Consider the following 17,239-nt stretch of genomic DNA (forward strand, 5'->3'; position numbering starts at 1 on the left):
ATATTGATGCATATGTAGCTAGTTCTGATGTAAGTCTTGCTGGGTACATTTGTACTCACGTTTCCTTAATTTATGTTTTGCAGAGAGACTTTAGTCTCGCTGGTAGTTCTTTGTGGGCTTCGACGATTAGCTTGGGGATCCCAGGCAGAGGTCTGGTTCCTATGGAGGGTCTAGTAGATAGTCAGGCTTGTCAGCCCTTTCTTTTGTAGTTGTCTGTACTCAGGCATGGTTATGCTTCCGCTTGTTGCTTGTATGCATGACTTTGTATTTTGGGTCATGAGACCGATGTTTGTAATATCATGCTATGTATGGCTCCTCGGAGCCTTTTTAATAAATACTTGAGTCGTAGAGTTATGTTGTGATGCCATGTTCTATCTACACATATCGAGCATATTGTGTGTATGTTATTGAAATGCTTGGTATGTGTGGGATCTGACACCTAGTTGTTTATTCTTGGTATCCTTATTTATGGGGAAATGCCTCCTAGTGCTTCCACCGAGCCATGGTAGTTCGCTACTGCTCCGGAACACATGGACTGACCGGCATGTGTACTTCTTTGCTCCTATCTGTCCCCTCGGGGAAATGTCACGCGGTGTTCACCGGAGTCCTGATAGCTTGCTACAGGCCGGTTACACTCGCTGCTGACCGACACGTGCATTGTTGGGTCATGTATGTTTGTCCCTATAAGTTTGTGTCACCTTGGGTTTATGACTAGTCATGTCGGCCCGGGTTCTCTGTCATCTGGATGCTAGCGACACAATCATATATGTGAGCCAAAAGGCGCAAATGGTCCCGGGCTAGGTAAGTCTGCAGCCGTGGGAATACCGTGCGTGAGGCCGCAAAGTGATATGATGTGTTACATGCTAGATTGGTGTGACTTCGGATCGGGGTATTTACACCGCAAGTGGAGACGGGCTACTTTGAAGCCGCTTCACTCAGGGAAAGCGTATTTGAAGGAAATATGCCCTAGAGGCAATAATAAAGTTATTATTTATTTCCTTAATTCATGATAAATGTTTATTATTCATGCTAGAATTGTATTAACCGGAAACTTAGTACATGTGTGAATACATAGACAAACAGAGTGACACTAGTATGCCTCTACTTGACTAGCTTGTTGAATCAAAGATGGTTATGTTTCCTAGCCATACACATGAGTTGTCATTTGATTAACGGGGTCACATCATTGGAGAATGATGTGATTGACTTGACCCATTCCATTAGCTTGGCACTTGATCGTTTAGTATATTGCTAGTGCTTTCTTCATGACTTATACATGTTCCTATGACTATGAGATTATGCAACTCCCGAATACCGGAGGAACACTTTGTGTGCTACCAAACGTCACAACGTAACTGGGTGATTATAAAGGTGCTCTACAGGTGTCTCTGATGGTACTTGTTGAGTTGGCATAGATCGAGATTAGGATTTGTCACTCCGATTGTTGGAGAGGTATCTCTGAGCCCTCTCGGTAATGCACATCACTATAAGCCTTGCAAGCAATGTGGCTAATGAGTTAGTTGCGGGATGATGCATTACGGAACGAGTAAAGAGACTTGTCGGTAAAGAGATTGAACTAGGTATTGAGATACCGATGATCGGATCTCGGGCAAGTAACATACCGATGACAAAGGGAACGTATGTTGTTATGCGGTTTGACCGATAAAGATCTTCGTAGAATATGTAGGAGCCAATATGAGCATCCAGGTTCCGCTATTGGTTATTGACCGGAGATGAGTCTCGGTCATGTCTACATAGTTCTCGAACCCATAGGGTCCGCACGCTTAATGTTCTGTGATGATTTGTATTATGATATATGAGTTATGTGATTTGATGACCGAAGTTTGTTCAGAGTCCCGGATGAAATCGGGGACATTGCGAGGAGTCTCGAAATGATCGAGACATAAAGATCGATATATTGGAAGGCTATATTCAGACATCGGAAAGGTTTCGAGTGATCGGGGTATTTTTCGGAGTACCGGAGAGTTACGGGAATTCGTATTGGGCCTTGATGAGCCATACGGGAAAGGAGAGAAAGGCCTCAAGGGTGGCCGTGCCCCTTCCCCATGACTGGTCTGAATTGGACTAGGGAAAGGGGGCGCCCCCTTCCTTGCTTCTCCTTCTCTCTTCCCTTTTTCCTATTCCATGTGGGAGGTGGAATCCTACTAGGACTAGGGAGTCCTAGTAGGACTCCACACTTGTGCGCGCCCTATGAGGGCCGGCCTCCTCCTCCCTCCCTCCTTTATATACGTGGCCAGGGGGCACCCCATAGACACACAAGTTGATCATTGATCTTTAGCCGTGTGCGGTGCCCCCCTCCACCATAATCCACCTCGGTCATATCGTAGTGGTGCTTAGGCAAAGCCCTGCGTTGGTAGCTTCATCAACACCATCATCACGTCGTCGTGCTGACAGAACTCTCTCTCGAAGCTCTACTGGATCGTTAGTTCGTGGGACATCACCGAGCTGAACGTGTGCAGATCACGGAGGTGCCGTACGTTCGATACTAGGATCGGTCGATCGTGAAGACGTACGACTACATCAACCGCGTTGTCATAATGCTTCCGCTTACGGTCTACGAGGGTACATGGATGACACTCTCCCCTCTCGTTGCTATGCATCACCATGATCTTGCGTGTGCGTAGGAAAAGTTTTGAAATACTACGTTCCCCAACAGTGGTATCCGAGCCAGGTTTATGCATAGATGTTATATGCACAAGTAGAACACAAGTGAGTTGTGGGCGATAATAGTCATACTACTTACCAGCATGTCATACTTTGATTCGGTGCTATTGTTGGATGAAGCGGCCTGGACCGACATTACGCGTACGCTTACGTGAGACTGGTTCTACCAACGTGCTTCGCACACAGGTGGCTGGCGGGTGTCAGCTTCTCCAACTTTAGTTGAATCGAGTATGGCTACGCCCGGTCCTTGTTGAAGGTTAAAACAGCACATACTTGACGAAAAATCGTTGTGGTTTTGATGCGTAGGTAAGAACGGTTTTTGCTCAGCCCGCAGCAGCCACGTAAAACTTGCAGCAACAAAGTAGAGGACGTCTAACTTGTTTTTGTAGGGCATTGTGATGTGATATGGTCGAGACGTGATGAGATATAAATTGTTGTATGAGATGATCATGTTTTGTTCAAGTTATCGGCAACTGGCAGGAGCCTTATGGTTGTCTCTTTATTGCATAAGATGCAAGTGCCATATGATTGCTTTACTTTATCGCTATGCGATAGCAATAGTTGCAAAATAAATAGTTGGCGAGACGACCATGTGACGACACATTGATAAAGATCAAGATGATGGAGATCATGGTGTCATGCCGGTGACAATGGACATCATAACGGTACTTTGTAGATGGAGATCAAAGGCACAAGATGATGATGGCCATATCATGTCACATATTTTGATTGCATGTCGTGTTTATCTTTTATACATCTTGTTTTTCTTAGTTTGGCGGTAGCTTTATAAGATGATCCATTACTAAAATTTCAAGGTATAAGTGTTCTCCCTGTATGCACCATTGCGACAGTTCTTCATGCTGAGACACCACGTGATGATCGGGTGTGATAAGCTCTACGTTCACATAAAACGGGTGCAAGCCAGTTTTGCACACGCAGAATACTCATGTTAAACTTGACGAACCTAGCATATGCAGATATGGCCTCGAAACACTGGAGACCGAAAGGTCGAGCGTGAATCATATAGTAGATATGATCAACATAGTGATGTTCACCATTGAAAACTACTCCATCTCACGGGAAGGAGCCCAAAGCTGGACGAAAGCCTGAAACTGAGTGCTTCTACTGCAAAGAAAATGGTCACTAGAAGCGGAAATACCCTGTATATTTGGTAGATAAGAAGGATGGCAAAGTGAACAAGGGTATATTTGATATACAGGTTATTGATGTGTACCTTACTAGTGTTTATAGTAGCCCCTGGGTATTTGATACTTGTTCGGTTGCTAATATTAGTAACTCAAAACAGGAGTTACAGAATAAACAGAGACTAGTTGAGGGTGTAGTGACGATGTGTGATGGAAGTGGCTCCAAGATTGATATGATCATCATCGCACACTCCCTATACTTTCGGGATTAGTGTTGAACCTAAATAAATGTTATTTGGCGTTTGCGTTGAGCATGAATATGATTTGATCATGTTTATTGCAATACGGTTATTCATTTAAAGTCAGAGAATAATTGTTGTTCTGTTTATATGAATAAAAACCTTCGATGGTAATACACCCAATGAAAATAGTTTGTTGGATCTCGATCGTGGTAATACACATATTCATAATATTGATGCCAAAAGATGCAAAGTTGGTAATTATAGTGCAACTTATTTGTGGCACTGCCGTTTGGGTCATATCGGTGTAAACCGCATGAAGAAACTCCATAAATATGGATTTTTGGAATCACTTGATTATGAATCATTTGATGTTTGTGAACCGTGCCTTATGGGCAAGATGACTGAAACTCCGTTCTCCGGAAAAATGGAACGAGCTAGTGACTTATTGGAAATAATACATACCGATGTATGCGGTCCAATGAGTGTTGATGCTCGTGGCGGGTATCGTTATTTTCTGACCTTCAGAAGATGATTTGAGCAGATATGAGTATATCTATTTAATGAAGCACAAGTCTGAAACATTTGAAAAGTTCAAAGAATTTTAGAGTGAAGTGGAGAATCATCGTAACAAGAAAATAAAGTTTGTACGATATGATCGTGGAGGAAAATATTTGAGTTACGAGTTTGGCCTTTCATTTAAAACAATGTGGAATAGTTTCACAGTTTACGCCACCTGGAACATCACAGCGTAGTGGTGTGTCTGAACGTCGTAACTGCACTTTATTGGATATGGTGTGATCTATGATGTATCTTACCGATTTACCAATATTGTTTTGGGGCTATGCATTAGAGACAACTGCATTCACTTTAAATAGGGCTCCATCAAAATCTATTGCGACGACGCCTTACGAACTATGGTTTGGTAAGAAACCAAAGTTGACGTTTCTTAAAGTTTGGGGCTGCGATGCTTATGTGAAAAAGCTTCAACCTGATAAGCTCGAACCCAAATCAGAGAAATGCGCCTTCATAGGATACCCAATGGAAACTGTTGGGTACACCTTCTATCACATATCCGAAGGCAAGATATTCGTTGCTAAGAATGGATCCTTTCTAGAGAAGGAGTTTCTCTCGAAAGAAGTGAGTGGGAGGAAAGTAGAACTTGATGAGGTAATTGTACCTTCTCCCGAATTGGAAAGTAGTTCATTGCAGAAATCAGTTCTAGTGATTCCTACACCAAAGAGTGAGGAACCTAATGATGATGATCATGAAACTTCAGATCAAGTTACTACAGAACCTCGTAGGTCTTCCAGAGTATGGTCCGCACCAGAGTGGTATGCTAGTCATGTTACTAGACCATGATGAACCTACGAACTATGAGGAAGCGATGATGAGCCTAGATTCCACAAAATGGCTTGAGGCCATGAAATCTGAGATGGGATCCATGTATGAGAACAAAGTGTGGACTTTGGTGGACTTGCCCAATGATCGGCAGGCCATAGAAAATAAATGGATCTTCAAGAGGAAGACGGACGCTGATAGTAGTGTTACTATCTACAAAGCTAGACTTGTCAAAAAAAGGTTTTTGACAAAGTTCAAGGTGTTGACTACGATGAGATTTTCTCACTCGTAGAGATGCTTAAGTTTGTCCGAATCATGTTATCAAATTGCCACATTCTATGAAATCTGTCAAATGGATGTCAAAACTACATTCCTTAATGGATTTCTTAAAGAAGAGTTGTATATGATGCAACCATAAGGTTTTGTCAATCCTAAAGGTGCTAACAAAATGTGCAAGCTCTAGCGATCCATCTATGGACTGGTGCAAGCATCTCGGAGTTGGAATATACGCTTTGATGAGATGATCAAAGCATATAGTTTTATATAGAGTTACAGACTTGAAGTGAATCTTGTATTTACAAGAAAGTGAGTGGGAGCTCTGTAGCATTTCTAATATTATATGTGGATGACATATTGTTGATTGGAAATGATATAGAATTTCTGGATAGCATAAGGGATATTTGAAAGAAGTTTTTCAAAGAAATACCTCGGTGAAGCTGCTTACATATTGAGCATCAAGATCTATAGAGGTAGATCAAGACACTTGATAAGGTTTTTCAATGAGTACATACCTTGACAAGATTTTGAAGTAGTTCAAAATGGAAAGTCAAAGAAGGAGTTCTTACCTGTGTTGCTAGGTGTGAAGTTGAGTAAGACTCAAAACCCGACCACGGCAGAAAATAGAAAGAGAATGAAAAGTCATTCCCTATGCCTCAGCCATAGGTTCTATGAAGTATTCCATGCTATGTACCAGACCTATTGTATACCCTGCCCGGAGTTTGGCAAGGGAGTACAATAGTGATCTAGGAGTAGATCATTGGACAGCGGTCAAAATTATCCTTAGTAGAATAAGGAAATATTTCTCGGTTATGGAGGTGACAAAGAGTTCATCGTAAAGAGTTACATTGATGCAAGCTTTGACACCGATCTAGATGATTTTGACTCTCGATCTAGATACATATTGAAAGTGGGAGCAATTAGCTAGAGTAGCTCGTGCAGAGCATTGTAGACATAGAATATTTGCAAAATACATATGGCTCTGAATGTGACAGACCCGTTGACTAAACTTCTCTCACAAGAAAAACATGATCACACCTTAGTACACTTTGGGTGTTAATCACATAGCGATGTGAACTAGATTATTGACTCTAGTAAATCCTTTGGGAGTTGGTCACATGACGATGTGAGCTATGGGTGTTAATCACATACAGATGTGAATATTTGTGTTAAATCACATGGTGATGTGAACTAGATTATTGACTCTAGTGCAAGTGGGAGATTGAAGGAAATATGCCCTGGAGGCAATAATAAAGTTATTATTTATTTCCTTAATTCATGATAAATGTTTAGTATTCATGCTAGAATTTTATTAACCGGAAACTTAGTACATGTGTGAATACATAGACAAACAGAGTGTCACTAGTATGCATCTACTTGACTAGCTCATTGAATCAAAGATGGTTATGTTTCCTAGCCATAGACATGAGTTTTCATTTGATTAACGGGGTCACATCATTGGAGAATGATGTGATTGACTTGACCCATTCGTTAGCTTAGCACTTGATCGTTTAGTATATTGCTAGTGCTTTCTTCATGACTTATACATGTTCCTATGACTATGAGATTATACAACTCCCGAATACCGGAGGAACACTTTGTGTGCTACCAAACGTCACAACGTAACTGCGTGATTATAAAGGTGCTCTACAGGTGTCTCCGATGGTACTTTTTGAGTTGGCATAGATCGAGATTAGGATTTGTCACTCCGATTGTCGGAGAGGTATCTCTGGGCTCTCTCGGTAATGCACATCAATATAAGTCTTGCAAGCAATGTGACTAATGAGTTAGTTGCGGGATGATGCATTACGGAACGAGTAAAGAGACTTGCCGGTAACGAGATTGAACTAGGTATTGAGATACCGATGATCGAATCTCGGGAAAGTAACATACCGATGACAAAGGGAACGTATGTTGTTTTGCGGTTTGACCGATAAAGATCTTCGTAGAATATGTAGGAGCCAATATGAGCATCCAGGTTCCTCTATTGGTTATTGATCGGAGATGAATATCGGTCATGTCTACATAGTTCTCGAACCCGTAGGGTCTGCACGCTTAACATTCTGTGATGATTTGTATTATGAGTTATGTGATTTGATGACCAAAGTTTGTTCGGAGTATCGGATGATATCAGGGACATGACGAGGAGTCTCTAAATGGTCGAGACGTAAAGATCGATATATTGGAAGGCTATATTTGGACATCGGAAAGGTTCCGAGTGATTCGGGTATTTTTCTGAGTAACGGAGAGTTACGGGAATTCGTATTGGGCCTTAATGGGCCATACAGGAAAGGAGAGAAAGGCCTCAAGGGTGGTCGCGCCCCTTCCCCATGACTGGTCCGAATTGGACTAGGGAAAGGGGGCACCCCCTTCCTTCCTTCTCCTTCTCCCTTCCCTTTTTCCTATTCCATGTGGGAGGTGGAATCCTACTAGGACTAGGGAGTCCTAGTAGGGCTCCACACTTGGGCGTGCCCTATGAGGGTCGGCCTCCTCCTCCCTCCCTCCTTTATATACGTGGTCAGGGGGCACCCCATAGACACACAAGTTGATCATTGATCTTTAGCCGTGTGCGGTGCCCCCTCCACCATAATCCACCTCGATCATATCGTAGCGGTGCTTAGGCGAAGCCCTGCATCGGTAGCTTCATCAACACCATCATCATGCTGTCGTGCTGACGGAACTCTCCCTCGGAGCTCTACTGGATCGTGAGTTCGTGGGACGTCACCAAGCTGAATGTGTGTAGATCGCGGAGGTGTCGTACGTTCGGTACAAGGATCGGTCGATCGTGAAGACGTACGACTACATCAACCGTGTTGTCATAACGCTTCCGCTTACGGTCTACGAGGGTACATGGACGACACTCTCCCCTCTCGTTGCTATGCATCACCATGATCTTGCGTGTGCATAGGAAATTTTTTGAAATACTACATTCCCCAACAGTATTCTTGGAATACGCCTTCGACGTTGGCCGCCCTCCTGCACGGTCGAAACGACTAGGCCTCGCCCAAAGGCGCCAGGCAGCTGTACCGCGCCCAAGGGGCGCTTCTGCTCAGCCCATCAAAGTAATATTTGTTTTATTTTTTTTCTTTTCCAGTAGATCCCAAATAATTCCAGAGTGATCATTTCACATCCAAATTAGATGATTCAAATTTCTTCATACTCCTAAATTCACGCTCTATTAATCTAGTTAGGGCATTTTTCTCAAGCCATGTTTCTTTGAATCTAATAAATAGATCATTCTTTCATTTATTTCATCTTAGGAATTCCCTAGAAAAATTATATGAACTCCAAATTATTTGATTCTTTTTCTGACATTTATCATTTTTCATCTTGTTTATTTTAGTATTTATTTCAAAAGTTCTCAAACAACGTTTTAGCACTATTTTGGCTTTATGTGGTAATTGCAATATTTTAAAAATAGGAAAATGGAGGGAAGATAAAATTTCCAAAGTTCTGGAGTGCATCCAATCTTTCTGCATGCTCAAGGCAAGCATCTTGAACACTTGATATGGTCAATGTGTAATTGTTTATTTGCAAGCATAATTGAATTATGAATATGTTGAATTCATATAAAATTTGCATGGCACCAGTCATACATGCATGATCCCCCCCCCCCCGTGATGGTATTTTATCTCCATTTAAACATGAAGTATAAGTGAGTATGGTTATTTTCACGTGCCACATATGCCTAAGTTGGTCCAAACTAATTTGCAGGAAGAATCAGTCAGGAGAAAAGTGACCGTGAGACTGAAATCTCGTTGTGACGAGAATGATCGCTGAGGGTATGTTGGGACATGTCAGATAGTGACCCTGTTGTGTACTACCAAGAAACATATCATTCTAATCATTGCAGGAAAATATAAACCTCCTGAGTCAACCGTAGATTGAGTCTTGTTCAGGTAACCCCCATACTTGAATCGTGCTACCACATGTCCCTGCCATAGGCATGGTATGGTTCAGTAAGTTGATAACCCCTTTCCTGCACACTCCGTACAGAGAGGCCATAGGGAATGATACCATTGGCCCTGGTAGTCATGTCACTTGGTCCGGGGGCATGAATGCCGGTCTGGAACCGAAGCTAAATATTCATGCTATTGGAGGCCCTTGAATGAGGCCTTCCCACTTAGAGTTTTACTTTATCATTTTTTGGGTTATTACTGGCTTCATGGGTTAAAAGCTGGTATGTACGGGTCAGGTGTGTTTTCATCCCAAAGACCGTAATCAAAATTAGTCAACGTCTCCAGGTTGACTAAAGAAATCTTTTACTTGTGGGTAAAGAGTACAACCTCTGCAGAGTATAAAACCTATTCGAATGGTCGTGTCTACTGTTAAGGACTACATTCTGGGTTGGTCAAGTGTCGGTCTTAGTGTTAGTCTCTAGAGGAAATAATAAAATTGATCATGGTTCATTTTGCAGGATAATTATTATCGCCACTAGTGATATTACGAATATTATCGTTGACATGAATATTGTTGTGGACTAACATCATCCTCTTATGTACAACCTTGAGTATCTCTTGGGATGGCTAGACTACCTGAGATACTCAGTTTTATTTTCTTTTCTAAGTATCACTTGGGATGGCTAGACCACTTGGATACGCATTTCTTTTCAAGACCTTTCGAGGCGTCGCTTTCAGACACCCGTTTGGCATTTCTTTTCAAGACCTCTCGAGGCGTAGCTTTCAGACACCCATTTGGCATTTATTTCAATACCTCTCAAGGTGTCGCATTTAGACACCCATTTCGCATTTCTTTTCAAGACCTCTCGAGGCGTCGCTTTCATACACCCATTTGGCTTTTTTTTTCAAGACCTCTCGAGGCTTCGCATTTAGACACCCGTTTGGCATTTCTTTTCAAGACCTCTCGAGGCGTCGCATTGAGACACCCGCTTGGCATTTTTCTTTGAATTCCTCGTGGTCCAATGCCCGATGTTCCATTTCATTTCCTTGATTTACTACTAACATGATTTATTTATTCTTCCGCGCCGTATTAATATTTATCATGCCAATGCTTTAATTTTCAATGAGCACATGCATATAATTTAATTCATCATGAGCATATGCATTTGGTATATTTTTTGTTCATCATGTTTGCGAGTACATTCAAACGTACTCACTGGCTTGTCCCTGGCTATTGTCTTGGCCAGATTACGATTTAGAGAGGAGCACTACGAAGACACCCCCGCAACCTAGGATTCGAAGATAGCAGCCACGTGACATAGGAGTTATTCAGGTCAGCTGTTTCTGTGGGAATGGAGCCCCACAACGTTGGAGATCCATGAGTCGCTTCTGTCATCCACCACTAGAAATCTTTGTGATATTCATTGGACCTTTATGGTCTTGTACTCAAATTCTTGTAACTTGGAATTCTGTATCAAGGAAGTGTCCATCAGCAACAGTAATCCGGGGCTGGTGATGATATAAGGGTCATTTGCTGGGATTTTATTTCCCGGAAAACCGGCCCTAACAAGCTTTAAGTGACGAATCCAAGCGGCTTGGGCCATTCGACCCAATAGATTCAACGGCTACAAATGAATTCATTTTGGAAGAGGCGAGTAGACCAGGTGAGATGAAGGTAGATTCAAATATTCAAAGAAACATGTACTATAGTAGTAAAGAAAAGGGCTATTGCTTCCAGCGGTACATCACTGAAATTGCTCCCCAAAGTTGCAAAATATTACCCACCAATGCCACCTATAAGTGATAAAAAAATGTTTCACACAGGGGAATCCTCACATGCGCCGGCCCATGCAATAGGAACCTTCTATACTGCACTCTGCGTGGGAGAAGACACAGTGTGCCTCTTTGGGCCAGCCCATGTCCGGGCGCCCTGTTTCTAAATTTCGTTTTCGTTTTCCGTCTTCATTTTTTTCTACGTTAAAATAATTTGGGGCTTCAAAATAGTTCCAAAAATTAAACAATAGAACTTTGAAATAAAATATTTAATAATTAACAAATATTTGTGGATTCGGAAAATGTTTGTGATTTTTAAAAAATGTTCGCATATTCAAAAAATGTTAACAATTTTGAAAACAAATGTTTAGGAAATCAAAAAATGTTCATGATTTTTTTAAGTTCTTGTATTAAAAAATGTTAATGAAATTGAACAAAATTTTGCCAATTCAAAAAATATTCATGAAACTGTGAAATATCCTAAAATTTTAAAAGCTATTCATGACTTACCAAATAGTTAACTGATTCATAAAATATTCGCTTATTCAAAAAATGTTCATTAAATCAGAAAAACGTTCATGAATTCAAAAACTGTTTCACCAATTTCCAAAAAATTGGTCGTCAGTTCTAGAAATGTTCTCCTATTCAAGGAAAATGTTTTAAAAAATGTTCACATTTTTAAAAAAATATTTTGAATAGTATAAAATGTTCAAGAATTCAAATTTTTTTCTGAATTTAGAAAATATTCCAAAAATCTGTAAAAATGTTCATGCTTTCAGATTTGTTCACGAGTTTAAAAAAATATTTCATGGTTTTCAAAAAAAATCACAAATTCATGAAAATGAGAGTGATAATGTATCTCGGTGATGCAGCAAAATATGGTCATGGCCATTGGAGATTATGATTTATTTTTTTCTCCCGTTGCAACGCATGGGCCGTTCGGTAGTAAAACAATAAGGTTAAAATAAGATACCCATTAGAGGTGATATATCTAGGTTAATTTTATTTGCACACCAAATGGCAACAAACAGATTCTCTTTATTTGCTGATAAAGTTTCATGTATGTGCCAGGAAAATCAAGTCTTGCATGGCATGTCAATCCAAGATTACCAACTCCCTATCCATCTACATGGATGCCTTTTAAAAAAATCATCATCAATTTTTCTGGAACCAATCGTTCCAAGTTGTTCTTTTCAGAATTCTTTTCAGCACAACATGACACGTAGCCATGTAGGTAGCAACGTGAATCGATGTTTTTGTTCCAGATAAAAATGAAGTTTATTATTAACAAAATTAGAAGTCTAACATATACCAATCAAAATTGATTCATCATGGGATGGTAAATTGTGAGTTACTAAGTTCACGTGGCTTACTTTTTGTTATGAGACATCATCACCCACCGTATGTGATATACTTAATGTTCAACGCGTGCTGGAATAAACCTCCCATTCAAGTGAGCTACATACAAAGTCAGAAGAATTTCATATTACAGTACTCAGTTATAGCCCAGCAAGAAAGAAATGGAAGAATCAGTTTGAAAACAGAGACCAATGCATGCCAATTGCTACATAGAAACCACAGATTTCTACACTGATTTGCCAAAGAAAAATATATATTTCTGTGGCAACAGGAAGAGAAATTCAGAAAGCTAGAATGTATCAAGAGGCGATTCAATTCCATGCAAAACAGAAGTGGAGAGTAAGTTGAACCTGCAATATCAAAAGCATTCCCAGTAATAGCAATATGTGACCATTCTGAAACTGGAGGTAGCTAAGATCATTTACAAGTTCGAGAAAAAGATCATATATCTTTTGGATCAGCTTTTGAGGATTTCCTCAATGCCTGGTATCGTGTGACACTGTATCGGTTTGGTTGTTTATGCCCTTATCTATAAAGGGGTGAAAGCCTGCTTCGTGATATGGATACAAATATAAGGTTACTAGTTAAGTTTGCTCACATATTTTTTTCAGAGCTTCTAGTGCAGACTACTGGTTGACCGAGTACGTATAGACATTGTTCCACGCATATTACTCTAAATATTATGTTGTGCACAATGGAACACATAAATCTACTAATTTAATGATAACAGATTTAGCCAATTATATTTTGACCATTATCAATCTGCACAACTCATTGCCATAAGTATGAAAATCAGAAAAAAGGCACTCTGATGTCATATTTTCTATAACTAGCAGCTCTATAACTGACTCCCTCACGCGCAAGCCAGCCGACCCGATGCACACGTCTGTAGCACGCGGGCCGTGCTTCCCTAGCGTATCAAGAATAATCCGATAGAGCCCTCATAGGAGTTACCGATATGGCCACTGTTGGGAATTACAGCCACTGCACTTGCAGCAGAGCAATCGTGTTCTCATCCGGCGACTCTAGTGTTCCCTTCGCTCTATGGCAGCAACCTGAACTGCTGTATTGTGTGCCTTGAAAAGCATAGTTGCTCTAATCTATGCCGGACTGGGATGCTGTGAATCGGGTAAATGCAGCAGCAAGAGCTTGATGCTGCTGCTCGGGGCTTTTCAGGGGAACTTGCCATCTCCGTGTTGCTTCAGGCACCTCGCTGCCCATACTTGATAGCCATTTTTCATTTCTTTTCTATAGCCAAATTTTGTTTGTGTTAATAGTACAAAATGTGAGTCTTTTTGTCGTGTAAAGTTCTTGTGTGTTTCTGTCTTCAGAGTGTGTGTTTGTGATATCCAATCTGATCCTTGTATCAGGCGTTCAGTTTCCTAAAGGCGATCCTGAAGTTGGTCAGGTGGGGTTGTGACAAAGCTATTAGCATCAAATAGAAAAGACTGTAATCAGTCTACTGAGCATAATCTACGAACCACATCATGGGTTGGTCACTTTGAGATAGTAGTTTCACATTACAAGTCAGAGAGCAAATTTGTACACTCAAAACTCAGGTCAAGGATAGCCACTCAAGCAAGAACTCAATGATGAAATGCAGATTAATCCCCATATCCATTACATCATTGCACCACAGAAGTAACATTGATGGTGTCCAGTACAAATGGATCAGATCAAGTAGCAGAAACAGAGCAAATGATGTTCCTGAATCGAGATACATAATTGTTCAGTGGCTTTTCTCCATCGCATTACAAATTAGCCTGCAAACAAGTTCGATTCATCCGGGGCTCCTGGAAAATTATGGCCAACTCAAGCATCACAAGGGAAACAACAATCATACCCAACAGATATGCAGAAGATCAACCAGCAAAAATTCAGATTTACGACAGGCTGACAAAGACAAGTATCATTTCCAACAAGATATGCAAATTACTTTGTTCCACGATTCAGTTCGAACTACACAGACAGAGGAAACAGCGAACTGAACAAGTCAGGGTTCCATCAAGCTTTTGGAATCTGCAGGAGGCGACAAAGAACCTAGCCGCCGAAGCCATAAAGGGTGCGGCCCTGGCGCTTGAGCGCGTAGACGACGTCCATGGCGGTGACGGTCTTGCGGCGGGCGTGCTCGGTGTAGGTGACGGCGTCGCGGATGACGTTCTCGAGGAAGATCTTGAGCACGCCGCGGGTCTCCTCGTAGATGAGCCCCGAGATGCGCTTCACGCCGCCCCTCCGCGCCAGGCGCCGGATCGCCGGCTTGGTGATGCCCTGGATGTTGTCGCGCAGCACCTTCCGGTGGCGCTTGGCGCCGCCCTTGCCGAGCCCCTTGCCTCCCTTGCCGCGCCCGGACATGGCTGACGATCCTCTTCGACCTGCGAGCGGATGTAGTGGAATCGGAGGAACGGTGGTTGCTGCTGGTGCTGTGATTTGCGGGGAGGGGCGAAGGGCGTTTTAAAGGGGACGAGAGGTTGGAGCTTGGCGGAGGCGTGTGCCTGCCGTTGGATGCGGATGGAGTGGACGGTCGAGATGGCGATCGGGGGAGGGAGGCCGCGGATCGGCGACGTGGCCGAGAGCTTCGACCGGTGGGTTGGCGGGCTGGGTCAGAGCTGTGGCGGCAGCTCCAAATTTTGGGCCATTTCCATAAACATGCCTCATTTTCATGTAACTAAAATGCAGAGTAATTTTGTGTTCAAAAAAATGCAGAGTAATTCGCTATTCAGGCACTCAAGTGTTGAAATATATTACAAGAATGTTATAAGACATTTTAAACATCAATCGAGGACATTCTTGTTGAGAACCTGAAGTCAACTGATGACAAGTTAACAAAAAAAATATAGTAATATGACTTAGTTCAGAAGTGTTACTATCAATACAAATTGCAATTGTAAAAGACAAAAATGAAGAGTACCAACCAATTTTAAGTTAGAGTTGCTATGCCAATAATTTCAATCAGCGGACATTGTAAAGTACTGAGCACAAAGATGCATTCAGTTAAGCATCCTACAAATCTTTGTTTTATACTATATTTGAATGTAGTGTCTTTCCCCTGGGTGGCTAGGGAAAGCCTTCCTCCCTTCAATCTTCGTTGGCGAGCTCGTGGATCCACCTCCCCTCCGACTGCCGCTCCGGCAGCCGATGGCGGGGAGGGTATTCTTGGTGCCTCGGCTTAGATAGGTAGGGTTTTAGTTCTTGTAAGGGCGACACTCGGAAGGATGGTTGTGCTTCTTCATTGAGTCCGTCTTCCGGGCTCCGATCCTCCTCGAGTCGTTCGTCGTGATGGATTAGACGGAACTTCGGCGTAGATTCCTGCCAACTCCTCGGAGCGGAGAGGTTAGGGTTCCTCTTCATGTGTACGCACGGCGAGATTGGGTGTCAAGTTCTTCAGATCGATTCAAGGTTTCAATGGTGATGAGTGTGGCTCCCGAATGTTGGTCCTTAGGGGCACGTGCATGAAGACTTCCTAGCTATTATCGACAAGGGCAAGTCGGCTCTGTCATGGGAGCGGCAACATCGGTTCGTTCTAGCGGCGGCAATGATCGTTAAGTTGATGTAGAAGCCCTCCGAGATCAATTCCCCCTCCGGCATAGTACCGGATAAGGCCCCCAGATGAGACTGCGAAAGAATAGAGCCTTGCGGCGGCGGAATGATTGTGTTTTGGGTGTCTCTCTAGTTGTTTTGAGATTTATGGAAATGTATAGAAGTGGAATTAGGTCAAAAAGAGGTACATGGGGCCCACAAGCTCAGGTAGCGCCCCTCCTCCAACGGGGCGCGCCATATGAGCTTGTGGCTCTCCCATGCATCTTCTGGCCTCCTTCCGAAGCTTCTAGGGTCCCTTCTGGTCCAAAAAACGCCGTAAAGTTCCATCGTGTTTGGACTTCGTTTGGTACAGTTTTTCTGCGAAACAATAAAATAGGCAAAAACCGAAGCTGGCACTGGGCGCTAAGTTAATAGGTTAGTTTCCAAAAATGATATAAAATTGCATATGAAGTAACTAAAATTGATAATATAATAGCATAAAATAATCAAAAATTATAGATATCTTGAAGACGTATCAGACCTTGAAATTAAAATGTTTGCGAAGAACCTCTAGTATTATATCATGGGGGCATCTCATATACCTAGATATTTTTGCTCTGGCTCTAACGATGTGCCTTTGTATATTTGTAGGTCCACAAAACACATAAATGATAAGATTAAATTGTTACTTTTGCAAGCTTACTTGTGTTGTATCTATTACTTGCTAGTGTGCTTGTTGTCTTTGCATCATATAGGTTGTCCACGTAGTTGCACATCTAGACAACCTATTTCGTTGCAAGGTTTAAATTGTTAAAGAAAAGTCTAAAAATTGTTAGTTGCCTATTCACCCCCCCCCTCTAGTCAACCATATCGATCCTTTCAATTGGTATCAGAGCCTCGTCTCTTTATTAAGGACTTTGTCGTCCGAAGAGTATGGTTAACACCCACGACGGTGCGGAGGAGCACTCCGGTGTGAATCCCATCTCGTCTTCGGCCGAAGGGGGAA

At 42.1% G+C, this 17,239-nt stretch overlaps 1 pseudogene; it reads right to left on the minus strand.

Annotated features, from left to right (window-relative positions):
- Positions 1–14,626: 14,626 nt before the first annotated feature.
- The window catches only part of LOC119350740, a 53,543-nt pseudogene continuing 50,930 nt past the window's right edge, over positions 14,627–17,239 (minus strand).

The sequence above is a fragment of the Triticum dicoccoides genome, chromosome 1B (assembly GCF_002162155.2).
Source record: "Triticum dicoccoides isolate Atlit2015 ecotype Zavitan chromosome 1B, WEW_v2.0, whole genome shotgun sequence".
Taxonomy (NCBI): Eukaryota; Viridiplantae; Streptophyta; class Magnoliopsida; order Poales; family Poaceae; genus Triticum; species Triticum dicoccoides.